Consider the following 10,819-nt stretch of genomic DNA (forward strand, 5'->3'; position numbering starts at 1 on the left):
GTTTGCTTGATATCTTTCTAAGGGAGCTACGTTGGTGTCCTCCTCTGATTATTTATTTCTGTTTGTAGATCCATCAGTATTTTCCTTATATATACATATTTTTTATTAGTTTCAGAGATAGAATTTAGTGATTTATCAGTTGCATATAACACCCAGTGCTCATTATATCATGTGCCCTCCTTAATGCCCATCACCCAATTATCCCTTCCATCTACCCACTTCCCCTCCAGCAACCCTAAGTTTGCTTTCTTGAGTTCAGCATCTCTTATGGTTTGCCTCTCTCTCAATTTTCATCTGTTTTATGCTTTATATGTTTTTTTCTTTATTTTTTAAAAAAGATTTTATTTATTTATTCATGAGAGACACAGAGATAGAGAGAGAGAGGCAGAGACACAGGAAAAGGGAGAAGCAGGTTCCATATAAGGAGTCCGACGTGGGACTTGATCCGGGACTCCAGGATCATGCCCTGGGCTGAAGGCAGTGTTTTATGCCTTATATGTTTTAAAGCTGTGCTGGTAGGTGCAGAGGTGCTTGTAAATTTATGACAATCATTCATATATTTATTGAGTATTTACTCTATGCCAGACACCATCTAGGATACTGAGAACATGATCAGGGGCAATATAAGCCTCTTGGTGGACAGAAAAAGACATAATTATATAAGAAAATCTCAGAAAATATTTTCTAAGTGCTATGCAGAGAAATAAATAGGATGATTGAAGGAAAATCCACAGCTCTCTGTTTGCATCATATTTCAATATTTCACTGACTAAACTTAGTAGTATAGAATCTTCAGCAGTTTATTTCTGTAGGTAACATACAGGTTTCCAATTACAGTAATTCTTATACTCATATATCAACAGACATTAAAAAATTCATCCTCCTTTCTGAGAAGGTACCGTGTAAACTGAAAATTAGATGAAAAAAGGCTGTTATATCCTTCAAGATGTGGAAGGGGAGCATTCCAGCCAGAGGGAAGAGTTGCTACAAAGGCTCCAAGGTGAAGTATAACTGATTTGGTTGATCGGGTAATAAACAGAAGGGAGGCCATTATAACTGGCTAAAAGTGACAGTATCAGGGACATTGTCAGAAGTGGACAGGGGCCAGGTTAAGGCATGTGTGTGCTGGGGGAATATCGATTATGGGGTCAGGTGGAAAATCGGGGAGGTCAAGTAGGGCACGATTGCAGGAGTGCATTTCAGAGAAGACAGACCGGGACCAGGGGCAAGGTGCTTTGGAGTCAGAAGGAAGTGGGTGGGTTTGAGATATATTTTGGAAATGGTTTAGACTGAGATTTGAGGGGAGTAGAGAAAAAAGGAGGAATTGAGGATAACTTCTAGGTTTCCTGACTTGGTTGTTCCTTTTTATCAATGTGAAATGTTTTATTTTGTACCTTGTATATGCTTAACCTTGGAGTTTATTTTGTCATATCCATATTTTCACAACCAGCTTTTTTGGTTAGAATTTGCTTGGTATATCTTTTTCTATTATTCTTTTTAACGTTTTCTATTGATTTGGTTTTATGTGGGTCTCTTTTAAGTCTCTCTCCTTCTCCCTCTCTTCCCCTTTCTGCCTTTTAATAAAGGGAACATAAGGCAGCATGTGGGTGGCTCAGTCAATTGAGTGTCCTACTCTTGATTTTGGCTCAGGTCATAATTTCAGGGTCATGGGGCTCAATCCTACATCAGGCTTATTGATCAACAGGGAGTCTGCTGGAGATTCTCTGTCTCCCTCTGTCCTGTCCCCTTCTCTCTCTGTCTCTCCTCTCAAATTATTAAATAAATTTTTTTTTAAGAAATGGGAACATAATGTGCTTACATATATTAAGATCAGCTGATCTGTTTGGACTTGTGCTACCACATTCGTGTCTTTTATACCCTATACTTTCTCCTACATTCCTCCTTTCCTACTTTTTGATGTAGTAAAGATTGAGTGGGAAAACTAAAAATAGGTAAGCTTAGTAGGAAATTAGTGCAGTAGATTAAATACAAGACAATTACTGTCTAGACTGGAGTGGTGTGAAGCAAAGGAAGGGAGGATGTAAGAGACATTCTCAAGGAGTAATCTGTGGGAAGGAGAGGGGGAATCAAAGTTGTGAGAGGTAGCTGTGAGAATGCTAACATTGGAACTGTGGTGTGAGGAAAGAAAGTTGGTTTTATGGGAAAAGAAGATGAATATTAGACATTGACCTTAGGGTGCTGAGGGATATGCAAGGAAATGTTCAGAAAGTAAGGAAAAGTATGGGGGAGGCTTAAAAATGGGCTTCCATTTTTCAGGGACCTATGGGAGTATATGTAGAAGCCAATATCTTACTTTCCCATATACCAAATCCACCAAAAATGATATTGGCCAGCAAAAATATTTTTATATAGTCAAGTTAAAAATCAAAAATATTTGCGGAAAATAGATGCAGGAGCAGCTAAGGCCCTGTACCAAGTGAAAACAAAGAACATGTGATAAATTGCCACTATGGGCCCCAATCATAGGATGAGCAAGGGATGGCATCCATGCTGTGAATTTGCCATTTTTTATTATTGATTGTTTATTATTATTTTTAGAGGGGGAGAAAGAAAGAGAGAGGTGGGAGAGGGCAGGAGAGGGAGAGAAAATCTTAACCAGACCCCATGCCCAGGACAGAGCCTGACTCAGGACTCAGTTTTGACCCTGAGATCATGACCTGAGCTGAAATTAAGAGTCAGACACTTAATCTACTGAGCTACCCAGGTACCCCTGAATTTGCCATTTTTTACATTATTGTATCTTGTATACAAATAGTCATTTTACAACCAAACACTTCCAGAACAGGGTGTCTGTTTATCTCTGACCATTTATAATGGGCATGTGAAATAAATCCTTATGGAATAAAATTGAAATGGTTAAAAGAACTATTTCTGTTTATTTTTCATGCATAACGTTTCCAATCTTCAGTTCTCCGTTCTCATCAGATCTCAATATTTCACTGGCTGGGAATTAGTAGTACCTGAATCTTCAGAAGTTTATAAAGGTAACATAAAGAAGGAGGAGTTACTATGGCAGAGGAATAGGGAACCCTAAATTCATCTGGTCTCTGGAATTCAGCTATACGGTTATAAAATCATTCTGAACACCTGAGAAATCAATCAGAGAGCTGAGAAAAGAAATGTTGCAATTATACTAATAGAAAAGTGACCACTTTTTGGAAGGTAGGAGGTATGGAGACTTGAATCCAGGGTAATATATTGGAGGATATGGCTGAGGGGAGGGAGCCAGCTTAAGGAGGCACGTCCTGATGTGGTCTCAGGATCTCCGGGGTCACAAGAAGTGCGGCATAGGAACAGGGAAGCCAGCTGAAAACAATGGATCTAGGTGCCTGCTTTCTGCTCTGTTTGCAATAAACTGTGAACCACTTCATGGTCACACAACTGCTCTCCTGGCAGGGGCCCAGCAAAAGGCAAAAGCATGGTGAGACACCCCTCTCCTTCTCTGGGAAGGGTGCTACAAGACTGCACCACAGGAGTTTGTAAAATTTGAGACTTGAAACTCAGTCATATGCCTGAGATAAAAATGCTCAGTCACAGGCTGGGTGAACACAGAGTTTGGACTGATGCCAAGGAAACAAGAGTGATTGACTACTTTTCTGTGAGGGCTCATTGAAGAGTGTGTGGTGTGAACTTTCAGCTCCAAGGCTAGAGAGTGGAGCATGGCCATTTTCATTCTGCTCATCAGTGTCAAAAGCCTTCAGGGAGTAAAACAGTGCCACATAGTGGAATCCAAAGCCATTTACACTGATCCGGACCCCCTGGCAAAGGAGGTGCATTTATTTCCACAAGGGGAGGGGCATCAGAGAATCAGCACAACAAGCCTCTGCCCCAGAAGACCAGAAGGAACTGGCTAGCACCAAGTTTACTGATCAGAAATGACTGCAAACTTCAGCTCTCCGGAAAAACAAATAGTAGCATTTGTGGTTTTTATTGTCTTTAGGTCTTTCAGTTTTATTTTTCAGCTTTTTTTTTTTTTAACTTTTTCAATTCTTTTTTAATCTTTATATATATGTTATAAATATATATGTGTGTATATATATATATACATATATACACATACACATTTATTTTTGGTTTCCTTTCCTTTCCTTTTATTTTTGTATATAAGTTTTTCTTTCTTTCATATTTAGGGATCTAGTTTCTTTTACCAACCAGACGAAAATACACCCAGGGATCTAGTTTTTTATTTTGTTTCTTGTTTCATTTCTTTCTTATTTTGTTTTGTTTCTGTTTTCTTCTGTTTTTTTTTTTCTGTTTTTATTGTTGTTATTGTTGTCTATTCTCTCTCTTTCTTCTTTCCTTTCTGTACAAAATGAAGAAATGGAGAAATTCACTCCAAAAGAAAGAACAGGAGGTAGTACTCACTGCCAGGGATTTAATCAATACAGATATAAGTAAGATATAAGTAAGATGTCTGTAGATTTTAAAGACATCTTTAAAATCTAAGAGTAGATTTTAAAATAATGATTATAAAGATACTAGCAGGATGGGGATCCCTGGGTGGCTCAGTGGTTTAGTGCCTGCCTTTGACCCAGGGCGTGATCCTGGAGTCCTGGGATCGAGTCCCACATCGGGCTCCTGTCATGGAGCCTGCTTCTCCCTCTGCCTGTGTCTCTGCCCACCCCCATGTCTATCATGAATAAATAAATAAATAAAATCTTTTAAAAAAAGATACTATCAGGAGTTGAAAAAAGTACAGAAGACACTAAAGAATCCCTTATTTATTTACTTATTTTTTAAAAAATTTTTTAGTTATTTATGATAGTCATCACAGAGAGAGAGAGAGAGAGGGAGGCAGAGACACAGGCAGAGGGAGAAGCAGGCTCCATGCACCGGGAGCCCAACATGGGATTTGATCCCAGGTCTCCAGGATCGTGCCCTGAGCCAAAGGCAGGTGCCAAACTGCTGAGCCACCCAGGGATCCCTAGAATCCCTTATTTAGAAGTGAAAGAACTAAAATCTAATCAGGCCAAAAGAAAAAAATGCTATTACAGAGATGCAGTTCCAAATGGAGGCTCTAACAGCAAGAATAAATGAAGCAGAAGAGAGAGTCAGTGATATAGAAGATAAAATGATGAAAAATAAGGGAGCTGAAAAGAAAAGAGAAAGACAAATAGTGGATCATGAAAGGAGACTTAGAGAACTCAGCAAATCTATAAAGTGAAATAATATCCAGATATAGGGTCCCATAAGTTGAGGAAAGAGAGAAAGAAGCAGAAGGTTTATTTGAACAAAATGTAACTGAGAACTTCCCAAATTTGGGGAAAGTAACAGGCATTCAAGTCCAGGAGACACGGAGAAACCCCCTTGAAATCAATAAAACTAGGTTAACATCTTGACAATAATACTGAAGCTTGCAAATTTCAAAGATAAAGAGAAAATGCTGAAAGCACCTGCGGGGGGGGGTGGGGGAGAGCTTAACCTACAAAGGTAGAAACATAAGGCTGGCAGTAGACCTGTCCACAGAGACCTGGCTGCCAAAAAGGACAGGTATGATATATTCAACATACTAAATAGAAAAAATATGCAGCCAAGAATACATTATCGAGCAAGGTGGTCGGTCATTCAGAATAGAAGAAGAGAGAAAGAGTTTCCAATACAAAAAAAAAAAAAAAGCTAAAAGAGTTTGGGAACACAGCCCTACGAGAAATATTAAAGGGGATCACTTGAGCAAAGAGACAGCCCAAAAGTAAGAAAGACCAGAAAGGAACAGAGACAATCTACAGAAACAGCATCTTTACAGATAATACAATGGCACTAAATCTTTCAATAATTACTCTAAATGTAAATGGACTAACTGATCAATCAAAAGACAGAGTATCAGAGTGGATAAAAAAATAAGACCAATTCACACGCTATCAGAATGGATAAAAAAACAAGACCAATTGATGTGCTATCTATAAGAGACTCATTTTAGACCAAAAGATTGAAAGTGAGGGGATGGAGAACAATTTATCATGATAATGGATATCAAAAGAAAGCTGGAGTATCCATCTGTATATCAGAAAAATTAGATTTTAAGCCAAGGAGTATAATAAGAGATGAAGAAGGACACTCTATCATAATAAAAGGGTCTATCCAATAAGAAGATCTAATAATTATAAATATTCATGCCCCTAACTTGGGAGCAACCAATTCTATAAACCAATTAATAACAAAATTAAAGAAACTCACTGGTAATAAAATAAAAGTAGGGGACTTTAGCACCTCACTCACAGCAATGGACAGATCATCTAACAGAAGATCAACAAAGAATCAAGAGCCTTGAGTGACACCTTGGATCAGATGGACTTTACGAATTTTCAGAGCATTTCATCCTAAGGCAGCAGAATACACATTCTTTTCAAGTGCACATGGAACATTCTCCAGAATAGAACACATATTGGGTCACAAATCAGATCTCAACTGATACAAAAAGATTGAGATTAAGCATGCATATTTTAGACCACAATGCCATAAACCTTGAAGCCAACCACAAGAAAAAGTTTGGAAGGAAGACAAACACATGGAGGTTAAAATGACATAATACTAAAGAATGAATGGGTCAGGGATACCTGAGTGGCTCAGTGGTTTATTATTTTTTTTAAAGATTTTATTTATTTATTCATGATAGTCACAGAGAGAGAGAGAGAGAGAGGCAGAGACACAGGCAGAGGGAGAAGCAGGCTCCATGCACCGGGAGCCCAACGTGGGATTCGATCCTGGGTCTCCAGGATCGCGCCCTGGGCCAAAGGCAGGCACCAAACCACTGCGCCACCCAGGGATCCCCGGCTCAGTGGTTTAGTGTCTGCCTTTGGCTCAGGGCATGATCCCAGGGTCCTGAGACTGAGTCCTGCATCAAGCTCTGACAGGGTGCCTGCTTCTCTCTTTGCCTATGTCTCTGCCTCTCTCTCTGTGTGTCTCTCATGAATAAATAAATAAAATCTAAAAAAAAAAAAAGAAAAAAGAATGAATGGGTCAACCAGGAAATTAAGAAGAATTTAAAAAAATACATGGAAGCAAATGAAAATGAATACAGAACAGTTTAGAACCTTTGGGATGCAGCATAGATGGTCCTAAGAGGGAATTATATGGAAAACAGGCCTTTCTCCAGAAACAAGAAAATTCTCAAATACCAGCTTAATTTTAGACCTAATGGAGCTGGAAAAAGAGCAGCAAATAAGGCCTAAACCAAGCAGGACAAGAGAAATAATAATGATTAGAACAGAAATCAGTGAAATAGAAACCAAAAGAACAGTAGAACAGATCAACAAATCTAGGAGCTTGTTTTTTGAAAAAATTAATAAAATCGATAAGCCCCTAGCCAGACTTATCAAAAAGAAGAGAGAAAGAGATTTAATTTATCAAATAAATAAAATCACAAGTGAAAAAGGAGATGTCACAAACAACACTGAACTAATACAAACAATTAGAATATTAATAGCAATTATATGCCAACAAATTAGACACTCTGCAAAAGTGGATACATTCTTAGAAACATATAAACTACCAAAACTGAAGCAGGAGGAAAGAGAAAACCTGGACAGATCCGTAACCAGCAAAGAATTGGAGCAATATCCCTAATTCATGTGATGTAATGAGCAATGGATGTTATATATAACTGATGAATGAATGATCTCGACATCTGAAATGAATGATAAACTATATTTAACTAATTGAATTTAAATAAAATAAGTAAAAAAAAAAAGACATTGAAGAACAAATCAAAAATCTCCCAAAAAACAAGAGTCCAGGGCCATTTGTCCTCCCTGCAGAATTCTAGCAAACATTTAAAGAAAAATTAATACCTATTCTGAAGCTGTTTCAAAAAATTGAAAAGAAAGGCAAACTTCCAAACTCATCTATGAGGCCAGCATTACCTTGATCCCCAAAACAAAGACCCCACCAAAAAGGAAAATTACAAATGAATATCCCTAATGAACATGGATGCAAAATTCTCACCAAGATACCAGCTAATAGAATCCAACAACATGGGATCCCTGGGTGGCGCAGCGGTTTGGCGCCTGCCTTTGGCCCGGGGCGCGATCCTGGAGACCTGGGATCGAGTCCCACGTCGGGCTCCTGGTGCATGGAGCCTGCTTCTCCCTCTGCCTGTGTCTCTGCCTCTCTCTCTCTCTCTCTCTCTCTCTGTGTGTGTGTGTGGCTATCATAAATAAAAATTAAAAAAAAAAAAAAAAAAAAAGAATCCAACAACATTTTAAAAGGACTTTATACCATAACCAAGTGGGATTTATTCCTGGGTAAAAGGGTGGCTCAACATCCACAAATCAATCAATGTAATATACTACATTAATAAAAGAAAGGACAAGAACCATATGATCCTCTCAATTAACACAGAAAAAGCTTTTGATAAAAATACAGCATCCTTTCTTGATTAAAACTCTCCTCTGGGTAGGGATTGAGAGAACATACCTCAATCATAAAAGCCATCTACAAAAAAACCCACAATGAATATCATCCTCAAAACTGAGAGCCTTTCCCCTAAGGTCAGGAAAATGACAGGGATGCCCACTCTCACCACTGTTGTTCAATATAACATAGTTGTTCAATATAGCCTCAGCAATCAGACAACAAAAAGAAATAAAAGGCCTCCAGATCGGCAAGGAAGTAGTCACTTTTGCTCTTTGCAGGCGACATGATATCACCAGGAAAAAAAACCCAAAAGACCCCCCCCTCAAAAAAAAACTGCTAGAACTGGTTCAGGAATTCAGCAATGTGGTGTGATATAAAGTCAATGCACAAAAGTCAGTTGCATTTCTATATATTAGCAGTGAGGCAGAAGAAAGAGAAACCAAGGAATTGATCCCATTTATGATTTATGATTGCAACAAAAACAGTAAGATACCTAGGACTAAGCGTGATGAAAGATGTAAAGAATCTGTACTCTGAAAACTATAGAAGACGTATGAGAGCAATTAAGGAAGACAAAACGAAATGGAAAAACATTCTATGATCATGGCTTGGCAGAACAAATATTGTGAAAATGTGTATGCTACTCAAAGCAATCTACACATACAATGCAATCCCTATTCAGATACCATCGACATTTTTCAGAGAGCTGGAACAAATAATCTTAAAATTTTTATAGAACCAGAAAAGACCCATAATGGCCAGAGGAGTGTTGAAAAAGAAAAATCAAATTGGTGACTTCACAATGCTGGATGTCAAGCTATCATACAAAGCTGTAATCATCAAGACAGTATGATACTGGCACAAAAACAGATACATAGGGACACTTGGGTGGCTCAGCAGTTAAGCATCTGCTTTCGGCTCAGGGTGTGATCCTGGAGTCCCAGGATCGAGTCCTACATTGCACTCCCAGCATGGAGCCTGCTTCTCCCTCTGCCTGTGTCTCTGCCTCTCTCTCTGTCTCTCATGAATAAATAAAGAAAATCTTAAAAAACAAACACACACAAAAAAACAGATATATAGCTCAATGTAATGAATAGAGAACCCAGAAATGGGCCCTCTCCCCTGTGGTCAACTAATCCTCAAAGAAGCAGGGAAGAATATCCAATGGAAAAAAAGACAGTCTCTTCAACAAATGGTGTTAGGAAAATTGGACAGCCACATATAAATGAATGAAAGTAGACCACTTTTTTACACCATACACAAAGACAAAGATGAACTAAAAAATGGATGAAAGATTAAGTGTGAGACAAGAATCCTAAATCAAAATCCTAGAGAGGGACACAGGCAGCAACTTCTTTGACTTAGGCCACAGCAACTTCTTGCTAGAGACATCTCCAAAGGCAAGAGAAACAAAGGCAAAAATGAACTATTGGGACTTCATCAAGATCATAGGCTTCTGCACAGCAAAGGAAACAGTCAACAAAACTAAAAGACAAACAACAAAACTACAAAATGGGAGAAGATATTTGCAAATGATGTATCAGATAAAGGGCTAGTATCCAAGATCTATAAAGAACTTTATCAAACTCAACACCTGAAAAACAAAGAATCCAATCAAGAAATGGGCAGAGGACATGAACAGACATCTCTCCAAAGAAGACACACAAAGGGCCAAAAGACACATGAAAAAAATGCCCAACATTACTCAGCATCAGGAAAATATGAATCAAAACCACAATGAGATACCATGTCACACCAGTCAGAATGGCTAAAATTAACAAGTCAGGAAAAAACAAATATTGATGAGGTTGCAGAGAAAGAGGAACCCTCTTCCACTCTTGGTGGGGATGCAAGCTGCTGCATCCTTTCTGGAAAAAAGTGTGGAGGTTCCTCAAGAAGTTAAAAATAGAGCTACCCTATGACCCAGCAATTGTGCTATTAGATATTTATCCCAAGGATACAAAGGTAGTGATCTGAAGGGGCACCTGAACCCCAATGTATATATGTTCAATGTCCATAATAGCCAAAATGTGGAAAGAGCCCAGTTGTCCATCAAGAGATGAATGAATAAAAGAGGCAGGGTTTATATATACAGTAGAATATTTTCAGCCATCAGAAAAATTAAAATCTTACCATTTACACCAAGATGGATGGAACTGGAAGGTATTATGCTGAGCGAAATAAGTTCAATCAGGGGAAGACAATTACATGATTTCATTCATGTGTGGAATATAAGAAAAAGTGCAGAAGATCATAGGGGAAGGGGGAGAAAAAGAATGGGAAGTAATCAGAGAGGGAGACAAACAATGAGAGACTCTTAGCTATGGGAAACAAACTGAGGGTTGCTGGAGGGGAGGTGGGGGGTGGGGTAACTGCATGATGGGCATTAAGGAGGGTACATGATATGATGAGCTCTGAGTGTTATACGTAGAATTACGAAACGCTA

Source organism: Canis lupus, chromosome 23 (assembly GCF_003254725.2).
Source record: "Canis lupus dingo isolate Sandy chromosome 23, ASM325472v2, whole genome shotgun sequence".
Lineage (NCBI taxonomy): Eukaryota > Metazoa > Chordata > Mammalia > Carnivora > Canidae > Canis > Canis lupus.